The sequence below is a fragment of the Phycodurus eques genome, chromosome 2, assembly GCF_024500275.1.
Source record: "Phycodurus eques isolate BA_2022a chromosome 2, UOR_Pequ_1.1, whole genome shotgun sequence".
NCBI lineage: Eukaryota > Metazoa > Chordata > Actinopteri > Syngnathiformes > Syngnathidae > Phycodurus > Phycodurus eques.
The window spans coordinates 33,187,614-33,209,955 of record NC_084526.1 but is presented as its reverse complement, the minus strand read 5'-3'; the positions used below and the strand labels follow the sequence as shown (position 1 = coordinate 33,209,955).

Genomic DNA, 22,342 nt, shown 5'->3' with positions numbered 1-22,342 from the left:
AATGATCATCCTTTCTTATATTGTTTAAAATAACAAACAAATGAATATTTGAACCTGTGTATTATTGAAGTTTGAGAAGAAAAAAAAGAGAGTTCATTATCAACAACATTAAAGTATTGATTGCACAATAACAAAGTACATTTATAAATCTCATCTTAATCTCATTGTACCTGTATAGTGACTAAAAAGGCATTATTTTATTCTTATAATATTACATGATATATGTTATATACATATGATATAGTGGGGCAAAAAAGTATTCACTCAGCCACCAATTGTGCAAGTTCTCCCACTTAAAAAGATGAGAGAGGATTTCATCGATGGTATACCTCCCCTATGAGAGACAAAATGAGAAGAAAAAAAATCCAGAAAATCACGTCTGATTTTTAAAGAATTTATTAGCAAATTATGGTGGAAAATAAGTATTTGGTCACCAACAAACAAGCAAGATTTCTGGCTCTCACAGACCTGTAACTTCTTCTTTAAGAAGCTCCTCTGTCCTCCACTCGTTACCTGTAGTAATGGCACTTGTTTGAACTCATCAGTATAAAAGACACCTGTCCACAACCTCAAACAGTCACACTCAAAACTCCACTATGGCCAACACCAAAGAGCTGTCAAAGGACACCAGAAACAAAATTGTAGACCTGTACCAGGCTGGGAAGACTGAATCTGCAATAAGTGAGCAGCATGGTGTGAAGAAATCAATTGTGGGAGCAATTATTAGAAAATGGAAGACATGCAAGACCACTGATAATCTCCCTCAATCTGGGGCTCCACGCAAGATCTTATCCCGTGGGGTGAAAATGATCACAAGAACGGTGAGCAAAAATCCCAGAACCACACGTGGGCACCCAGTGAATGACCTGCAGAGAGCTGGGACCAAAGTAACAAAGGCTCGGATCAGTAACACACTACGCCGCCAGGGACTCAAATCCTGCAGTGTCAGACTTATCCCCCTGTTTAAACCACTACATGTCCAACCCGTCTGAAGTTTGCTAGAGAGCATTTGGATGATCCAGAAGAGGATTGGGAGAATGTCATATCGTCAGATGAAACCAGAATATAACTTTTTCTAAAAACTCAGTTTGTCGTGTTTGGAGGAGAAATAATGCTGAGTTGCATCCAAAGAACATCATACGTACTGTGTAGCATGGGGGTGGAAACATCGTGCGTTGGGGCTGTTTTTCTGGAAAGGGACCAGGAGTGTGGCTTCGTAAGAAGCATTTCAAGGTCCTGGTTTGGCCTAGCCTGTCTCCAGATCTCAACCCCATAGAAAGTCTGTGTTGCCCAGCGACAGCCCCAAAACATCACTTCTCTCGAGGAGATCTGCATGGAGGAGTGGGCCAAAATACCAGCAACAGTTTGTGAAAACCTTGTGTAGAATTACAGGAAACATTTGCCCTCTGTCATTCCCAACAAAGGCTATACAACAAAGTATTGATGAAATTTTTGTAATTGACCAAATAGTTATTTTCCACCATAATTTGCTAATAAATTCTTTAAACATCAGACATTGTGATTTTTCTGGATTTGTTTTTTCTTTCTCCTCATTTTGTCTCATGGGTGATGATGAAAATTACAGGCCTCTCTCATCTTTTTAAGTGGGAGAACTTGCACACTAGGTGGCTGACTAGATACTTTTTTGCCCCACTGTATATGATAAATGATAATATGACATTAGTGTGATGCTATTCCAGATGTAATTATATTTTTATGAAAAAAGAGCATTCTATTATAGGACCAGTTTGTTTAAAAAAAAAAATGTATGCAGGGCTCGAGACTACAACGAAATTGGTCGCATATGCGACCTTTTTTTCCAGCTTGTGCAATAAGAAATTTAATCGTCGCATTTGCGGGATTGCATATTTTCGTGGTTGGAAGTCGCCTTTTTTTCCACTGCAATCTCTTTTTACACAAGAGAGAGAGGGGGAGAGAGAGAGAGAGCGTGACGTGACGCTGTTCCATTTGATTTCAAAGCGACCCGCTGCAATATGATTGGCTGGCTGCTGCAACATAATTGACTGCTTCTTCCAGGTAGGACGATTATCAAAGCACCGTCGCGTACATGTCCACCACATATGCGCGCCACAGACAGGCTGTTACTTTTTCGCTGTCTGCAATTAGTCTCATTATTTAATATTTACCACACCTCAACTGTGACTTTATTTAGACCAAGAGTACGGAAATACACATCTTAAAGGCCCAGAAAGATTTAATTTTTTTTAAATCAGTCCTTTTATTGACATTGGTAAGGCCACAAAGCAAAACGTCCTTTTCATTCAAAACAACAACAAAAATACAAACCAAAATAAAATGTAATTTTCCATTTTGACACAGATTAGAATGACTAGTAGAATAAAATAGTGTGATTTGCTTCATTTTAGCTGTCATTTACTCTTTTTGTTTATGTTGGCAAGTAGACAAGTCGTGTACTGACTCTACCACAACGTGGTTTTCGCGGCACCATATCACCCCCTTATAACAGGGGATGTGGCTGTGTTTAGACTAAACCACTCAGAACAAGCTCATGTTTAATGAGAGTCAGCATTCACCTGCCACTATTCAAAGTGTTTCTGATTAACCCCAACTAAAATTTAGTGGTTCTTTTCATGACATTTATAATGAGATTTGGAACTGGTCATAATTCCCTCCACTTACAGTCCCCTCCAAAAGTATTGGAACGGTAAGGTCAATTCCTTTGTTTTTGTTGTGAACTTAAGACATTTGGGTTTAAGATCAAAAGATGAATATGAGACAAACGTTCAGAATTCCAGCTTTTTTTTCATGGTATTTGCATTTAGACTCAGGACAGACGTGAAGTTGCCGTGAGGCACCGCACATTTCAACGGTCATTTCAGTCTTGATATATCTGAACTTTGCCGTGGAAAAAGAACGTATGCCACGTTTTTGTGCGTACGCACCTTGAGGCCCCTGGACATGAAGGACCAAGCGAAACACATTAAACGGTCAACCATTTCAGAAAAGCCTTATCGTTAAACAAAACATAACTATCAGTCATATTAAAAAAAATTAAAAATAAATAAAATAAATAAATAATTTAAAATAAATATATATCTATATATATATTTCACAAATTCTGCCAGGGTATGTCAACTTATGAGCACAACTGTGCATATATGCAGTAATACGTACCCCTGTCATATTGGAATGAAAGTGTAGGCTACACTTTTTTTTTATAAACACGGTGGCATCGGTGGCGGTGGCATTTTGGAATGAAAGTGTACAGCTTTTTCATAAACACTGGATGGCGGCATACATTGATAAAATGCATTGATAAAAGGGTCTGAATACTTAGGGCTGCGTGTTATTTAAGTTTTTCTTTTTTAATAAATCTGCAAAAATGTCAACAATTCGGTTTTTTCTGTCAATATGGGGTGCTATGTGTACATTGAGGGGTAAAATAACTTCAAAGATTTTAGCAAATGGCTGCAATATAACAAGTGAAAATTTTAAGGGTGTTTGAATACTTTCTGTACCCACTGTAAATACCATGAAATAAAAGATGTAATTCTGAACTTTTGTGTCATAATCATCTTTTGATCTGAAACTCAAATGTCTACAACAAAAACAAAGGAATTGACCTTGCCGTTCCAATACTTTTGGAGGGGACTGTAACCAAGGCCCCAGTTCCAACTAAAGATAAACAGCCCTATAGCATGATGCTGCCACTCCCATGCTTCACTGTAGGTATGGTATTCTTTCGGCAATGAGCATTGTTATGCTTGTGCCTATCATAGCTTTTGGAATTCTGGCCTAAAAGTTCAACCTTGTTTTAATCAGACCATAACACATTTTCCCACATTCTTTTGGGAAATTTTTAGGTTATGCTAAATGTAGCCAGGCTTGGATTGTTTTCTCTGTAAGATAACGCCATCTTGACACCCTGAACCATAGCCCAGATTAGTGCTGGGTGTTATAGAAAAAAAAATCCATCACGCTATGGGCCATTTTATATCACGAGAACGATATACCACAATATAGTACTTTATTTAATGAAAAACTATATAACATAATATGACTGGTTGTTTTTTCTCACTTTATGTGGAAGTGACATTAACCCAGTGCTTCTCAACCTGTGTTTGATTGAACCCCAAGAGTTCGGTGAGTCAGTGTCAGGGGTTTGGGAGCGGACAAGCACACACATTGTGCGCCTTCGTGCCTTCGTCCATCCGTAAAATCTTTTTTTTAAATTTATTTATATATATATTTTTTTTACACTGCACTTACCGAGATGCAGGACGGCGTCGATAAACCTATTTATTGTGTATGTGCTATGAGGGCGTGATGACGAAACAATGTGTCACATCACATATCGATGTAGAAGGTGGCCGTTTGCCGGCGGCGTGTCTGGAGTTGAAATGTTTTGGGTTTTTTCAGGGCGGGGGATTACGAGTTAAAATGTTCAACTTGAGCGCAGTGTCGCTGTAGCGTTAGATGGCACATCCAATAGCAGGGCTCGAGACCAAATTGGTCGCATTTGCAACCTTGTTTTCAGCTTGTGTGATTACAAATTTCATCTGCTCACACTTGCGCGACTGTATGTTTTGTTTAAAAGCTTTTTTTTTGTTTGTTTGTTTTTTTTTTGTTTTTTTTACTGCGATCTCCTTTTCCTGTATGCTCTCCGGTTGTGAAAAAAACATTGAAAAATACTAGTCTGAGCTGTCAAGTCGTCTGGACTGCTGGGGAGTGAGCTATCTAGCCCACACATAGTACCGCTGAGCCCTTTCTTCATGCTGCAAGTCACCCACAGCTTTTCTTTTTTACACATCACATTATCAATATCAATATCAATATCATCGCTATGTGCGGCATCATTGTTCTTTTAGTTTTCTTTTTGTTCACAAACATGGGATTCACTGATGAATACTAGCTTAGCATCACCGTTGGCGCACATTTAAAAAGGGGCGTGCCGTATCTACCTATGTTCATATTCTATGTCTAGCAGCTCAGCTAAGCGACGTGGTGGGGGCAACATTCCAATCAAAAGCAATGAATGGACTGAAAATAAATCCTAATCATTGGTCATTTCTTGACCCGTTTTTTGTCAGGTTCGGTTTTTGTCAATACAAACTCATCTGCTATTAATAAAGAATATTTTTAAAAAGGGTCCAAAATATTTTTACCTATGAGAAGTTATTCCCAGTTCCCTTGTTGTGATTATACCTCATTGTGAGCAATGGTATTAAGGTTGGGAATCTCTGGCATGAGGCTGATTCAATACACGGGTTGTGATTTGTCAGCTGGTCTTGGCTCATAAATGCAAAGCCATGAAGCTAATGTATTGTGTCACAAAATACTAAAATGCTAGCTGTTTAAGTGAAGATGCACAAAGGCTGGTAATTATTAAAAAAAAAAAAAAGCATTATCCTTTTTATGCACAATGTGAATTCAAGGGAAAATACTTGGATATATATAAAAAAAAGGAAACCAATTAGTTGTACGTTATTAAGGGAAAGGTCTTATTTTCTCTTTTGTGTTCAAAATAACCAAGCAAAAATATAGTTTATTCAAAAAATAAATTGTTTCATAGAATTTTCAGTTAGCTACTCGAGTACTAAAATATTCGTTAGCTGCATCCCTACATTCAACTCCCCCATTATATTGTCATATTTTTATTTTTTCATAAAATCCTTGCTTCGGGTCCCTGTGCGATTAAGCACACTACACTTTTCTGAGGCCGAACGGTGATAATAGCACCACTTTTAAGAACCTCCTCTGACCTGGTTCTAAAACAGAGGCCAAGGAGGGCCGTGACGCAACTGTTATCTCATTGGCCGAGAGATGTCGGCGTTTCTTTAAGCGCGGTGACTTGTCACTTTCACAAACATGGCGTCTAAAGGTTGTCTGCCGCACATCGAGCGACGCCGCCAAACCCAACTGAACCGTCGCATAGCGTGCGTGAATTTGATTTTAATGAGTGGCCGATAGGATTGGGCATTGTTTGAGCGATTCCAGTCCCGATTCCGGTCTTCGTGCGTGTTCGTTGGTTTTCGCCACTTTCTTCCGGGTCGGCGGACTGTAGGCATCAAAACTGGGAACCCAATTTTCTTTCTTTCTCGTTCTTGATTCTCGATGCCCTACCCTACTGGCCAATCAGTATGCCACTGGGTTTGCCGCAATTCAAAATTTTAATCCCTGTCTTAACGTCGGTGCAAATAAGCACCGACGTTAAGACAGAAATCACATATCCGGGTTTGGCGAGCCGTGCCGCATCAAGTCATATAAATAGTATATAAAGCATCAAATAGTATGTTTTACATTAATACGTAACTATATTCATAGTGTATAATGTACCTGTGGATGAAAAAAAAATTATTAGAGCCAGCAAGCCTTTCAAATATCCACACTCGCTTTTATTCTCACCAACACCCTCTCTCCTTAGCAACCTGATTCTTCCTTAACTATTGTTCTATCTGTTTATGGTTTAAGGCAGTGATTTCCAACCTTTCTGGAACCAAGGCACATATTTTACAATTGCAAAATCTCACACCACGCCAACAAACAAAAATGTCACAAAAAGTGAATACATTAATTACTGGTATGTACTTCCTGCCATCTAATAGAAGAGCATTTATTTGTTTTGTCTGTCACTATACCTCACTGGCATACATAGATGAATAAAGATACATTATTTCTTTTGAACAATTAAGTAAAATTTTATAATTTCCCACAGCACACCTGAAGAGCGCTCACGGCACACTGGTTGAGAATCACTGGTTTAAGGAATTTGATAAAGTACAAGATAGTGAATACACCGCATCAAGCACCTATACAGGCCTCTTGTGAATCGCTCATGTGCGGGGGTGCATTGGCAACTCTACACAATGGTCCGGTCCAGTCGGGTCCGACCGCGTCGTACAGTGTGCGGCAGGCTTAAAGCAGCTTTTGTTCTGTGGTCGACTGAGGGGGTCCGGGCATATTGCCATTTTGGAAGAAGTTGGAATACAGCGAGATGGAAGGCGCAACAAGAAACGAGCGCATCGCCTTCTTCTTGATCCCGCTCCAATCCCTCCCACTTTTGATTGGTGCCTGTTGGAATGGAAGAGCGGCCAGGCCACGGGCAAGCCAGCAGAGTGGGGCCACGGCATTCTGGAACTGGTAATGGAAAAGTGGCATTAGTGTATTGACTAACTTGTAGTATTAGAAATAATGACAAATAAACACTTAAGATTGAGAACTGGTAGCTTTTATCCTCTTTTTCTGTGCCATTGGTTTTGATACTTTTTGTTTTGTAGATAGACACAAATTATGACTGCATGAGAATGTGTCCCGCATCTGAGACGCACAAAAAATAGCAGGGATGCATGAAGCACATTGAATCTGCATCCGTAGACGCATGGTTTAAGACCCGCCCTACGTATGTGTGTTGGTGAGGAGCTTCCACAAACAGCGAGTCAAAAGTATGAATCCTGTCTTGGTGCTATCCAATCAGAGGCAGAGTAGGACGGGTTATCATTCCATACAATGGACGCGGAGTTTTTTCTGGACTCGATAAATTTTCATTGTTGTGATAACACCTGCCGCGCCACTCATGACGCACCAAGCCGCTAGCAGAACAGCGTTTGCTCTGTAGATGCACGCAAATGCGACACTTCTGGGAAAGTTAACCGTTTGTTACATGCATACATGCACTAGCCTGCGAGCTAATGAGCTCAGGGCTGGAACTAAAAAGCTCACTGGACCATGGCGACATCGTTGAAACGTCAGCGCTCGGAATGGTTTATGTGTGTTCCCCATATAACACACACACACACACACATATAGGAAAGTTAACTGTTTATAAACCATAACCACAGCGCCACACGTTATCAATATTCAAGCAGTAGTAAACTTCAGCGAACTCATTTGCAGCGTCATTTGATTGACGTGAAGGTCCCACATCACAGTCCAGCAGCTCAAGGGCGGGCCGTATATTACGTTTTATTTATCCTTTATTTGACCAGGTAAACCCTTATTGAGAGAGAAATTTATTTTTTTTCCAAAGGCCAAGAGGCAGCAGAAATTAAACAGGCAGAAGCATTATACAGTAAATAACACGACAACATTCAGAAAATACATTAAAACAAAGACAGTAAATAGTGATATTAAAATGTATGGCATCTGTTAAAACAGTGACAAAGCCCAAATGCTTTCGAGTACATACATGATGTTCTTTTTTTTAAAATTTATTCAGTCAAGTTTGGCATACTTTAAGAAATGTTTTAGGCCTCTTTTGTGGGTTAATGACTCTATACCTATGTGCCAAATGACAATGTTCAACGTTCTTTAGATTTGAAAGTAATTTTTTATGAAAAAAGGATGTATTTGAATTATGCTCTATAATAGCATTATCAGTGGCATATAAAAAAATGACTGATACTATCGTTTATCGTGATAGTTTTTGAGAAAATACAGCATCCTAAAAAAAATTTCTGTTGCGGCAGGCTGAAACAAAATATATTGAAAGAGCAAGAGCAATGGATAACACAAATATATCAATATCATGCAATATAGCAGCACCGCGAAGCAAAAACTGTCATATGGCGGAAGATTATTGTATCTGTACTCTGTGATGATAAATTGCAGGGACTCATTGTTCCAGAGCTGGGACTCATCTTTTCAAAACATTTGCATCCAGGGACTCCTCGTCTCAAGTGTTAAATGATCTTTTGAGGATGTTTTAGTTTGTCAAAAGTGTTTGTCCATACTCTAAATTCTGTTTGTACCTGGGATATAACGGGCAATTGGAGACCAAAAATGAGACACTTTGAAAGTATTGTGATCCAAAATTACGTTTTTAAATTTGTGAAGTCGTCATAGTTTTTTGCTTTTCAAATCCGCTTAAGTAAAATGTAAAGAAATATTCAGGGGAAAAAGGATCTGAAAGTGAAATGGGAAAACTGTAAGGCTTTGTCAGTGCAACCCGGCTATTAATTTGTAATAGCTGTCTTGTCTCGAGAATTAATAGTAATATAATGATGATTAGTATGCATGTGGCCAGCAATCAATTTTTCTGTGGATTGGGTGTGACAGTGTAGCTTCATTGATAGTGTATGAAGGGAAGGCTCCCCAAAGCCTTGGATCACAGATGGTGAATAAATAAATCTTCTCCAGTTTCTTCACACAAGTAATATCCGCTTCTGAGTGCATCTCACTCTCCTACAGTTGTAGAGGCGTGAGGAATTCCTCAGCTGCCTTGATCTGGCACTGGCCTTGATAAATGGAGCAGCTCTTAAAGAAAATGACATTGCCAGTGCTACTGAGAAAGGAGGTGAGGAAGGATTGCCTGCATTTTAATGAAAGAGTTAAGCCACCACTGCATTGCTGTTAATGTCAGATGGAGTGAAAGGGTCTGTTGTCTATTTATGCTGTATTTATATCTGCCTGGCCTGATATTGTTTTCCATTTCACTCACTTTGAAGAAGCTTTTAACTGTTCTTGTTGTATGTCATTCAGATAATAGACTTTGATGGTATCGATTAAGAATTAAAACAATGTATCTTATCGCCATTGCGACTCTGACTTTCAACCACTCTTACATGGTGGCAGTCATTGTACGAGATTAATGAGCAGACCAGGCACCCTATGGTTTGGGGTAATTACAAGGATAATACAAGTCCTTATCAACAGGCACCATATTGGTACACTAAGTCTTAAACTCTAGCTGTGGTCACCTTGACATTGGTGATTTATGTCACCGAAGTAAATATAAAATTCCACTAATTGTTTTTAACAACCTCCTTTTCACCATATGTCATGCATCAATTCAGTTGTTGTTTTTTGACAGCCAGTTTGGCAAGGCATATTCATGACTGCCAGTGAGAGCATTGTTATCATACTTGTTGTCAATGTTGAGTTGACCTTTGTGTGCATGCGTGTGTGTGGACAGTTCTTTGCGTAAACGTGCCATGAGTTTTGTCTGTTTACGTTTGCGGTGCATATGCACTCCTTACATTGAAGCCTGTGGTGATCTTTAAATGGCTGGCAGAACAAGGCTTCACCCCACTATTTAGAAGTACTGATATATATTGTGTGCCAATTTAAGTTGTTAGAATTATCTGGTAGATATAACATGCAATGTTTTGACACCGTATAAATGTTCTTTGAGTGCAAAAAAAATTATCCGTTCATACAAATTCACATTCCTAGGGATTGTGACATGAAGTTGGCACTTACCTTTCATTTGGAGTCTTTTTCTTTTCCTTTCAGCTTGTCCCGTTAAGAGTTGCGACAGCGTGTCATCCTTTTCCATGTAAGCCTATCTTGTGCATCCTCCTCTCTAGCACCAACTGCACTCATGTCATCTATCAACCTTTTCTTTGGTCTTCTTCTAGCTCTGTTGCCTAGCAGCTCCATCCTCATCATCCTTCTACGAGTATACTCCAGATCTCTTCTTTGGACATGTCCAAACCTTGAAAGTTTGCTTTCTCTAACTTCGTGTCCAAAACATCTAACCTTGCCGGGCCCTCTGATGAGCTCATTTCCTAACGCTATCCAATCTGGTCACTCCTAGAGGGAACCTCAACGTCTTCATTTCTGCCACCTCTAGCTCTGCTTCCTGTTGTCTCTTCAGTGCCACTGTCTCTAATCTGTACATCATGGCTGGACTCACCAGTCTTATAAACTTTCCCCTTCATCCTAGCATAGACTCTTCTGTCACATAACACACCTGACACCTTCCTCCACCTGTTCCCAACTGCTTGGACCCATTTCTCCACTTCCTTACCACACTCAAGTATTTAGTCCACCACCCTCGCAATCTCTTCTCCCTGTAGCCTCACTCTTCCCCCTCCACCTATCTCATTCATGCAGATATATTCTGTATTACTTCGGCTAATCTTCATTCCTCTCCTTTCCAGTGCATGCCTCCACCATTCTAATTGTTCCCCCACCTTCTTTCACTGCATATCACAATGTCGTCTTCGAACATCATGCTGCATGAGGGTTCCAGTCTAACCTCATGTGTCAGTCTATCCATCACCACTGCAAACAGGAAGGGGCTCAGGGCTGATCCCTGATGCAGTCCCACCTCCACCTTAAACTCCTCTGTCACACCTACAGCAGACATCACCACTGTTCTGCTGGCCTCATACATGTCCTGTACTATTCAAACATACATCTCTGCCACTCCAGACTTCTGAATGCAGTACCACAGTTCCTATCTGGGTAATCTGTCATAGGCTTTCTCTAGATATACACAGACACAATGTAGCTCCTTCTGACATTCTCTGTACTTCTCCATCAACACCCTCAGGCAAATAATGCATCTGTGGTACTCTTTCTAGGCATGAAACCATACTGGTACTTCTGTCCTGAGTCTAGCCTCCACTACTCTTTCCCATAACATCATTGTGTGGCTCATCCACTTTATTCTTCTATAGTTCCCACAGCTCTGCACATCACCCTTGTTCTTAAAAATGGGCACCAGCACACATTTCTTCCATCCCTCAGGCATCTTCTCACCTGCTAGAATTCTTTTGAACCTGGTCAAAACCTCCACAGGCACCTCTCCGAGATGCTTCCATACCTCCAACAGGTATGTCATCAGGCCCAACTGCCTTTCCATTTTCAACCTCTTTAGTGCCTTTGTAAACTCCCACCCCCACCTCCTCTCACTAATCATTGTTATTTCCTGGTCCACCACACTTGTATCTTCTACTCTTCCTTCGCTCTCATTTTCATTCATCAATTTCTCAATCTACTCTTTCCATCTGTCCCGCACACTACTGACACCAGTCAACACATTTCAATCTCTATCCTTATAATCCCACTAACCTGCTGCACGTCCTTCCCATCTCTATCCCTGTGTCTGGCCAACCTTTATATATCTTTCTCTCCTTCTTTCTTGTTCAACCTGGCATGCGTCATCATATGCCTCTTGTTTTGCCTTTGCCACCTCTACCTTCGTCCTCCATCGCATTTTCACGTATTCTTGTCTCCTCTCCTTGGTCCTCTCCGATTCCCGTTTCTTCTTAGCTAACCTTGTATGATTTCCTGTACTTTGGGTTCCACCACTAGGTCTCCTTCTCCCCTTTCCCACCTGAAGATACACCAAGTACTCTCCCACTTGTCTCTCTGATCACCTTGGCTATATGGTCCAGTCTTCTGGAAGCTCTCCTGTCCACTGAGAGCCTGTCTCACCTCTTCTTGAAAAGCAGCCCAACACTCTTCCTTTCTCAGCCTCCACTACATGGTTCTCTGCTCTGCCTTCATCTTCTTAAACTTCCTCCGTACCATCATAGTCATTTTATACACCACCATCCTATGTTGTCTAGCCACACTCTCCCCTATTACTATATAGTCAGTAACCTCCTTCAGATTACATCGTCTGCACACGATGTAATCCACCTGCATGCTTCTACTTCCTCTCTTGTAGGTCACCTTATGTTCCTGCCTATTCTGGATGAAAGTGTTCACTTCAGGCATTTCCATTCTTTTTGCAAAGTCTCCCACCATCTGTCCCTCCAAGTTCTTTTCCTGGATGCCGAACATACCCATCACTTCTTCATCACCTGTTTCCTTCACCCACGTCCATTACAATCAGCACTAATCATGACTCTGTCTGGGATGCTCAGAACTACTTCTTCTAGCACCTTCTAGAATTTCTCTTTCACCTCCAGGTCGCATCCAACTGTCGGACATAGCCACTAATTACATTATACATAACACCCTCAATTTCAAGTTTTTGAGCCTCATCACTCGATCTGACACTCTTTTTAGCTCCAAGATCTCCTTAGCTAACGCTACCTTTACAATAACACCTATTCCATCTACACACCATGGTAAAATAAGTTGAACCTTGTCCCTCAGCTTCTAGCGTTACCGCCTTTTCACCTGCTCTCCTGGACACACAATATGTCAACCTTTATCCTAATCATGGTCAACCAACTCCCAAACATTTCCTCTCATAGTCCCCACATTTCATTCTCGGGTCTGTGCTTTCCTCTTTTCTTTCTACCTAAGAACCTGATTTCCACCTTTTGTTCATCTTCCTTTAAAATAACCCTACTCAATTTATCTTCTTATCTACACATCATGGTAAAATAATTTGAACCTTGGCCCTAAGCTTCAAGCCTGACTGCCTTTCCCCATGCTCAACTTGGACGCACAATATATCAACCTTTCTCCTCATCATCATGTCAACCAACTCCTAATCTTTTCCTGTCAATAGTCCCAACATTCAAAGTCCCCACATTCAGTTCGAAGTGCTGTGCTTTCCTCTTTCTGCCTAAGAACCCACTTTCCGCCTCTCCTTCATCTTCGACACACAGTAGCTGAATTTCCAATGGTTAACTGGGCCGGTGCCGGATGTCGTTAACCCGGGCCACGACCGATCTTCTCAGTTTGAGAAAAGTCTATGAACTGGAATACACTAGTCTGTGTTAAACAGTATTACTGGTCCCCACTTATGACTTTAAGCTTTGTTTTCATGCACATCTTACTTTGAAACATTTGTAATGGTTTAATTGCAGATAAAAGTAATTTCTGTTCCAAGTTAAGTTAAACCCCAAAGACTATGCCAAGTATTTGGTCATAGCATTTAGGATTTTCAAGAATAAAGACAGCGTCATTTGACTTTATCGACAATGGGACCGACTATCTGCGTTTTTTAATCAGTGTATGTGTATATGCATATGCGCTTGTATTTTTGTCTACATTGGCAGAAAGCAATGCAATCACAGACCTGTCAAACAAAGCCACTCTTATGTGTTGCGTTTCCCTCCCTCTCCTCTTAAGCTTTCCATGAAGTGTATTGCTGTGTCTGGATCAGCCTGCTTAAAGGGGAGGCTTTTGGAGGGGGGTGCAAAGGCTTGTACAAGTAATTCAGCTTATGAAAGACATGTGCAGCAAGAGCAGCTGTCTTCCATTGTTAGCCTGCAAATTTCCAGAGCGCCTCATTTCTCCCCTTACTACATGAGTAACAAGCGTTCCATGGAAGGAAGTTCAGAGAACGGAATTCTACCAAAACCAGTTAATACGTTGCATTTGCTTTGCCTTTTCATTTTACATGATCAGGGCATCGCAAATTAAAGTTATCATGGTAAGAAATAGTCAGTATGTTTTGCAGTGGGACAGTTTTTGAAAAGGATAGCAGAGCTGCCTAAAACAGTATTAATGACAAGCCTTGAGTGCCTAAAGCTTTATTTTATCCAAGAATGACCTTTTGAAAATGTCCAGGTTTGTCTCCGACCGATCCTGGCGTTGAGGATTGTCTCAGTTTTTCTCCAGCAGACAGATAAAATGTTCTTTTTCAGTGGTGAAATGAGGGGTAAGGGAAGGTGGGCTTTTGAGTGGGGGTAAGAAACTGCCTGAGGATAGTTGGGTAGTGGTATGAATGGATAGCCTCTTTAACCCCCTATACACTGAATAGTATGTCACAGGCTGCTGCGGCTGTGAGAGGAGCTGGCAGAGAGCTCTTGGATTCCTGAATCCTAGAGGCATGTGGTCTGATTAACAGAACAAAACCCACACAGTGGGGAGGAGCAGACATGCCCCCCCCCCCCTCATCCACACACCCCCACCCCCAAGTGGAATTTTCTACCGGCGAGGGAAGAGGTGGCTCAAACGAAGTGGTAATTTACTATGGCTGGAGTGAACTTGTCTGAATACTTCTGCACCACATCGGGTAAATTTGCTAAATGTATTTCTTCTATCCAATAAGCAAATTCTCTATTCTTAAGTTATCTTTTTCGTAAGAATGACATTGTCTTTATTCTCGTAGAAACATTTGCCAAATGAAACTTGAACCACCGAGCAAGGTTCCTATCAACGGACACTCAAGTTAAGGAGCTAACAAGTAAAAATAGATGCTTATGAAGGCACAACATTAGAACAAAAACATAGCTCAGTGGGCTGTCACGTTTTTGTCCTTGTACGCACACAATTGTTGTAAAAGTAATGTGCATACATTAAGTGGGGCCTGGACGCCGCAGTCTTCAGAGTAATTACATGTTGCCGGTTAACATGCGGGTGATAAGGATTGCAGTATTCTGTAATAAGGGTTTCTAAAGTTTGTTTTCTACCCATCCTCATCTGAGTGCGTGGCCAGAACACCACAAAGGTAAATTGTACCATAATTTTCATTCAGAGGCATCCCTTTTCAAACCAAGTAGTGTAAGGGGTTGTTTAATTCTCTTTGGCAGGTAGACATGCTAATGACTAGATGGTGAAGAACATAACAGCTCTATTGTTGTGTTTTGTTGTGCTGCACCTTTTTTAACCAGTTTTGAAGGTTGGGTTAGGTTAGATGGATACCGAAAGGAAGTTCCAGACAACCTAAGTAAATGAAAAACAAGATTACAACTAGGGGTGGAATCAGATAACTTGGATAAATTGACTACAAAAATTGGTCTACACAAAATTGTGACGTGTTTGGTCAGAAGGGGCAAAATTGTCATAAAAAAACAGGCCTATTGTCTTTGTGTGTGTACCGGGCTCGTCTTCGTCACACTTTATTAGTAGTATGAACCCAATGAATTGAATTAAACAAATTTAATATGTTGTGTAACACTTGCTATGAAACGTTCATCCCCTTAGAGTAATGTTTGTCTTTAAGTTAACTGTCACCTACTGTAACTTACCTACCTTTGTTATAACACTCAGTCTGTGAAACAGCTAAACAAACAGACATGACTAATGCATTTTTGCTTCTTTCAGGGGGAGTTTGGTAGCTTGTTCTCAGTGAGGTTTTTAGGGATTTCTCCCTGTTATATTTGTTTGGTATTAGGCTTCCTGGCAAAAAGAGAGCAGAGCATTCTTATTTCAAAATTAGAAGTTTGAGAAACATGTTAGATCATGTGCCTGACCCGCAGTGTTCACTTTCTTGCCCCAGAACCAAACCTTCGTCCTTTTTCAAAACTGCTCTCTCATCCAGTGACCATGCTACTATGGTCCGTTTCGAACATAATTAAATATCCGTTTTGACTCGTGTAACTGGCTTTTGTATTTTATACAGTAATTGGACAACATTAAGGTATCATAATTTCTCGTGTGTAATGCGCATTTTTTCCCCCATAAAAATTGTCAAAAGTCAATAGTGCGCATTATACATAGGGGCAAATGGGAAAAAAACTTTTGCATTGTATAATAGTATGCCGCCATCTAGTGGTTATGGAAAGGCTGTACACTTTTATTCCAAAATGCCACCGTCACCAGGTGGTTATAAAAAAGGTGGAGTCTACACTTTCATTCCAATATGACAGGGGTACGTATGACTGCATATATGTACAGTTATGCTCATAAGTTTACATACCCTGGCAGAATTTGTGAAATTTTGTTTAGTTTTTTTAATACGACTGATGACTGAACAACAACCATCATTAATTTCTTTATAGTTATGTTTTGTTTAATGATAATGCTTTTCTGAAATGCTTGACCATTTAATTTTAATCCCATTAAAATAAAATTAAATGTGTTTTGCCTGTTCCTTCATGTTTTCTTTTAAGAATTGTACCCATCTTACAAATTCTGCCTGGGTAATCAAACATATGATTACAACTGTGTGTTTTTTAATTTACTCACTAAAAGTAGGGCTGTGAATTTAATACTTTGTTTTGACCATACAGGGTAGAAGCAAAATCATGCATTGTAGAAATGCATTATACATACGTAGAAGGTTTTTCCAGAATTTTGAGGTCAACTTTGGGGGTGTGTATTATACATGGGTGCGCATTATACCTGAAAAATTACGGTATTTGATTGTCTTTGTTGACACGTATGTATTTGATGTTTGGCACAGTATAGCTGTGCATACATGTTTTGTACCCCGGAAGAACAAATCTGTGATGAAAGGCTTTTCTTTCCTATTCTAATCCACATAGATAATTGCAGGGCCTTTCTATTTCCCCCTTAACCCTTGGATGCACAACCTACCAATACATACACTCTTCCACGAGTGGGGTCACAAATGACACCAATAAAAATCAATGCCTTTTTGCAATAAACTGGGTTGTTGTTATTCAAAATATTTAAAACGAAGTTGTAATATTTTCATATTCCAGGTATTCTTCATAAAACATGTTTGTGACATGAGGGCATTTGAATTTTTATTTATTTTTTCATTAATTTTTTAGAAATTGCAGTTTTTGTATCACTACCAAGCTCTTCCACACGTGGGGTCAAAAATGACCTCAATTAAAGTCAATGTGTTGTTGCAATAAACTAAAGACATTAAGATGTTAAGATGATGTATTTTGTTCAAACAGAAGAGTAATTTAATTTTTGATGTACATTTTTTACTTTTCATTCACATTTTAGCACTTAACAATCAATCGGTCAATCAGGTGTCAAAACATGTTTGCGTGTCCCTATGTCTGGAGGACGAACAGAGAACATTCAACAGGTCCGGAGACCATAACACATAACACACACACAAACATCTTATCTCATCTCACTGTGTGCAGCTGTCACAAACTACTTGCTTCTGGCTGTGACCAATTCACACTGGGGTAGTGCATTTCCAACAGCAATCAGTGGCTTTGCGTTCTTTGTTTCTCGGACACAACTGGCACCTCTTTCTCATCTGCTGGCCCTGTGGGCTTCTTTCCTGTGGCCGGATCGCAGCAGTTTTTGTCACCCCACACCTTCCCATTGTTTCAGTGATGTAGGTTGGTAGGGTCGGGGGAACCTTCCAGTCGACTTTTCATGTGAAGTGTCACAAGCGCCTTTGAGAGCTCTGTAAGAAGTGTCGTCGTCCATCAGTGATGGACGAATTAACCTTTTTTCTCACATAGCTGATCATGTTCATGCTGCCATTGAACCCAAATTCAGTGCTGTGGACCTCTCTGGACCTGGAAGCCCTCATGACTGGCGCTACTGTTAGCTAACACAATACTGTGTTACCTACCTAAATACAATACTGTTATCTAACAACAAAATAGGCTAATCTGATCACACATTTGTCCTCCGCCAAACATCTATGATGCAATACATTCTAATAGAATATGGGTAGCTTTACATATTACTACCATTGTGTTACACAACAAGCTGCTAACGTTTTTTTTAATTTTAATTTTTTTATTTTTTAAATTTTTATTTTTTTTATAAATGTCACGTACCTGTGGCATTATAGTCCTTATAATTGTGGCTCGAGAGGGAACTTTCTACTTAGGCCCCACAACTGTTGAATTTCTCTGTTTTCTGTGGAGTTTGCCGTAAAGTTGACTCCTCGAGTTTCCTCTTTTCCCACACGACACCTTCAACCTCTTTGTGCTCGCTCTCTTCGTACCACCTCTTGCAAGTTTTGGTCTGCAGAGTTTGCATTCTGCAAAGTTTGGTTCGTCTTCGTTCACCTTAAAGTATTTTCTAACTGGCGAAGTTTTGGTGAGAAAAGCAGCCATGCGTGTGGGTTTATTGTTGTAAGAGCAGGAAGTGAAACACAGGATTCGCTGCGGTGTCAAATGGGCTAGCAGGGCTAGCTACTGGTCCGGAGGACTTACTCAACATCAGCTTTTATTTGCCTTTAGGCATCAATTGCTGGTATTGGCTGCCTACACATGTACACAATACCTTGGAATAAGGCTGGTATCGGCCAGGTACCGATTCATGGTATTGGTACTTGCCCATCCCTAGTGTAAACAAAAGCAATCATTGAAACAAAAATTGCTTCTGCTAAGTCTTTTCCGAGGCCTTAGCTGCTCAGCAAGTTGCCTGACATAAAATACACGAAGCATAAACGGTAGCAATAATTGGGAATGACTCGCTCTGTCTGCATTTTACTGCCTGGGATATTTCTGTCTGATATCTTCATAACAAATGCAGACAGGCTTTGGTGTGAAAAGGAAACAATAACTTTCGTGAAAGAAGTACAACCTTCCTGTAAACATCAATAAAACATTACCCAAAAAAAAAAAACATCTCCCTAAGGACCTACAAGGTGCCTGATGCACAAATGAAAAATGTAACTATTTGACTTTGAAATCAAGTCACTCTTTGCTGTCATATTGCATTTGTGTAATCAGATCAGGCTCCTAGTCCCGGGCTAGAGAGGACAGCGCAAATTCGTTAAAATAAGAATACAGAGATTAAGTTGTCAGCAGAGCAGCTATATGAACCAGTCTTAGATTGCAATTCACTCTGTCAAACATTTACTGAATATTGATTTGATGAAAGATTGAATGCTGTACTCTAGATATCAGAATTCAATCCAGCACAGTCTTATATTGATATAGATACCTTATTTGTCTCCTATACGCTGTTTGCACAAGTCACTTCATATAAATGCCCCAAATGCAATGCAAGAAGATTTCCTTTCGTCGCCCCTGTCAAAGCAGCACACATGAATACTTCCATACTTCGTGGATATTGCTAGTGTCCTTACTCCCAAAAAACTAAAATGTTTGTATGTGAAGAAATAGTCCAAAGGTGAAAAATGTGTTCATGCAGAACCATTTGTCTGCTCTCTTATTGTTTTGTGCCAAGGAACATTTGATGTAACTGGGAACCAGTTCCACTTGTAGCCATACATGCCAACCTGGCTATGGAACAGCTAAGCAGCCAATACTCTCATCACTTTTGGTCCCCAAAAAAGTGGAGGCACAAACTGTTGGAATTCCTACACCATTTGGATGTAAATACCGCCAAATTAAAGTTAAGTCTGCAGTTAAAGCACATTTTGTCCGTTTCATTTCAAATCCATTGTGATGGTGTTTAGAGGCAAAAAAAAGATGAGAATTGTGTCAATGTCCCAATATTTACCGACTTGACTGTTCTTGATCATATATTCATTCAAATATATATATATAATTAATTAATTTACTCCGCATCGCCGTGGTATACAGTATATTTGAATAGGTAGTTTATAGTAGTTTATTAAAAAAAAAAAAAGGTAGTTTATTTTTAGCCTTGTCGCGTGTCTTTTGAGGTCATTTACGATCACTGGGCTTTGTCAAATCAAACGTGACCGGATACACTCGTTACCACAGCCACGATAACAACAATGGATCGTGCGTGTATTATTGTGTTGTTCAAAAAAGGACAAAATTGGGGAAAACGTGGTGGTGGTCACCACTGCTCGGGAAAAGATGTTCGTTAAGAATTGCTTGAGATATGTTCACGTACTTTTAATACGATACGGCTCATAAGCAGGCAACAAAACGTTATGTAGCCTAGCAAGCTAGTGCTAATACTAACAGTTGTACGTAAACATGCCGGCGTTATGTTGAATCATGCTCTAAAGTTTCGGTGTGTGTGAAGTAATTTAATTACAATGAAGTAATTTAATTACAGTAAGAGAGCACCCATTATTTCTGTCATGTAATGTTGGGTTGACCTGACTGATTAGAATACATAACCTGACGTGAGAATATTTATACTCGGTATACAGTACACAAGTATATACAGTAATTGAACAAGTCATTTAAATACACATTGCTCCATCTTGTGATCTGATCGGTTTTAATTTTTTTTAAACTTGCTGATTGGTGATCGGCCCCAAAAATCCTGATCGTGTAAAGTTTATTTATACCAAGGGTACCCATATACTTATTTATCATTTTGTCAAATATAATATTTCACGAAAAACGCCACAAAATGATATGCTATAACAAGTTAACAATTTCAACTGTGGTGATGGGATCAATAAAGATAAATTTAAGAATGAGATTGAGGGTGGGATTTTTAGTCCTGAGCCAGGTATTGCACGTTTATATTCAATTAAGTTTTGTTCGTGGGGCTTGGCACTTCAATGTCGATGTTTAAATTATATTTAATTATATCTGTGAGGTTTGTGTATTCCTTGAACAGAGGGACCATTTGGTTTTAAATGAATCACTGGAGTCATGTCAAAACGAATGAGGTATTTTCCTCATCGTTAATGTTTTAACTGAATACAGTATATTGATTTGATATTTGAAACGAAGAGAAGTGACGGCGCTGTTACGATCGTATATTCATAGGAGGATTTATGCACTCTCATAATCATCCCGACTGCGATGAGGTTATTGGAGGAGCTAGCTAGCTTAGCCCTACTCCTTCTGGTCACCAATCTCCCGCTGCTTTACTTATTTAAACCTTGTATTGTATTACCAATATTAGCTGCTAAACTTGTCACAAGGGGGGAAAAAAATAAAAATTGCGGTCATTTCAAATTTGTGTGTGCATGTGGCTGTGAGTGTAAAACTTGATCATTGTTGTTTTTTTTTGTTTTTGTTTTTTTCCCCCATTTCACTCTTTTTAAGAAACACCTACTGTAGTCATGTGGAAAGGTTTTAAAAGGACCTAGTAATGAACCTAGTAAATCTAATTTCCCTCAAGGGATAAATAAAGTATCCATCCAGCCATCCATACACGACTTCTGCTAAAGAAAAGATGAAAAAATCTCCAAAACACTAAAAAAACAGAGTAAACATACTATATGACAAAAGAAGTAAACATCGTTAGCAATACATAAAGGGCGCCATCAACTACATTTCTTTCTGCAGTGTTCTAGCTAAATTTGTATGCCAGTGTGTGCTGTTCTGACAAACATGTCTAATTTATTTACTTATTTATTCACGTCTGTGCAACCCTTTTGTGTGTATATGTAAATTTTGCACTTGCCACTGTAAGTCCCGGATGCACATGTCATGCAAACAATGAGTCCCAACACGTGAACAATGAGTCCTTGCAATTTATCATCACGGATTTGAGATACAGTAATCCTCACGGTTCTTGCTTCGGGGTCCCGCTATATTGCATATTTTTATTGCAGTTGTTATTTTATTTTTTACTCTGTTTATGCAAATATTTTTGTGTTATCCATTGCTTTTGCTCTCTCTCAATAAATTGTGTTTAGGCCTGTCGCGAAGCAATTTATTTAGGACAAAATATTTTCCCAAAAACTATAGTGACAAATGATGATATCGTTGATGTTTTTTCTCCCACTGATATAATGATATTGAAGCATAATAATGCCAGTACATCATTTGTAAGAACAATTCACTTTTAATTCTAATTCTAAGAATAATGAACATTGACATTGCAGAACAATAAATATATAAAAAATATAAATAAAACAGACTCTGTTCACAAAAATTATACATAGGTATGAACAGCCATTAATGCCATAACAGGCAAATATACTGTCAATCAAGTTTCCAGTTGGTTAAGAAAAAGTGCCAAGTAGCAACATTAACAACGCAAGTAGATCAAAGCAACCTGTTTTGATTCAAGATTTGTTCTACTTTTCAAAAGTCTGCAGCCTTTCTTTAAACACTGCTTTGGCAACATGTTCAATGGCATCTCACAATCGTAACGCTATACTGTGTATAACGTGAGCATACAGTGCCGTGAAAAAGTATTGGCTCCTTTCTCAAAATCTGAGATTTTTGCATTTCTTGTTTTTGTTTTTTTTTGTTTTTTG

The 22,342-nt window shown here is 39.5% G+C and overlaps 1 protein-coding gene across 9 annotated transcripts in view; it reads left to right on the top strand.

Annotated features, from left to right (window-relative positions):
- The window catches only part of LOC133399151 (zinc finger protein 609-like), a 147,164-nt gene that overhangs the window by 53,391 nt on the left and 71,431 nt on the right, over positions 1–22,342 (top strand). The window contains exon 1 of one of the 9 annotated variants that reach the window (XM_061670397.1): positions 14,552–14,629. The exons of the other annotated variants lie outside the window; for them this stretch is intronic. The gene's annotated coding sequence lies outside the window, so the exon portion shown is untranslated. Of the gene's footprint in view, positions 1–14,551; positions 14,630–22,342 lie in introns of those variants that run through there. 9 annotated transcript variants of the gene reach the window in all.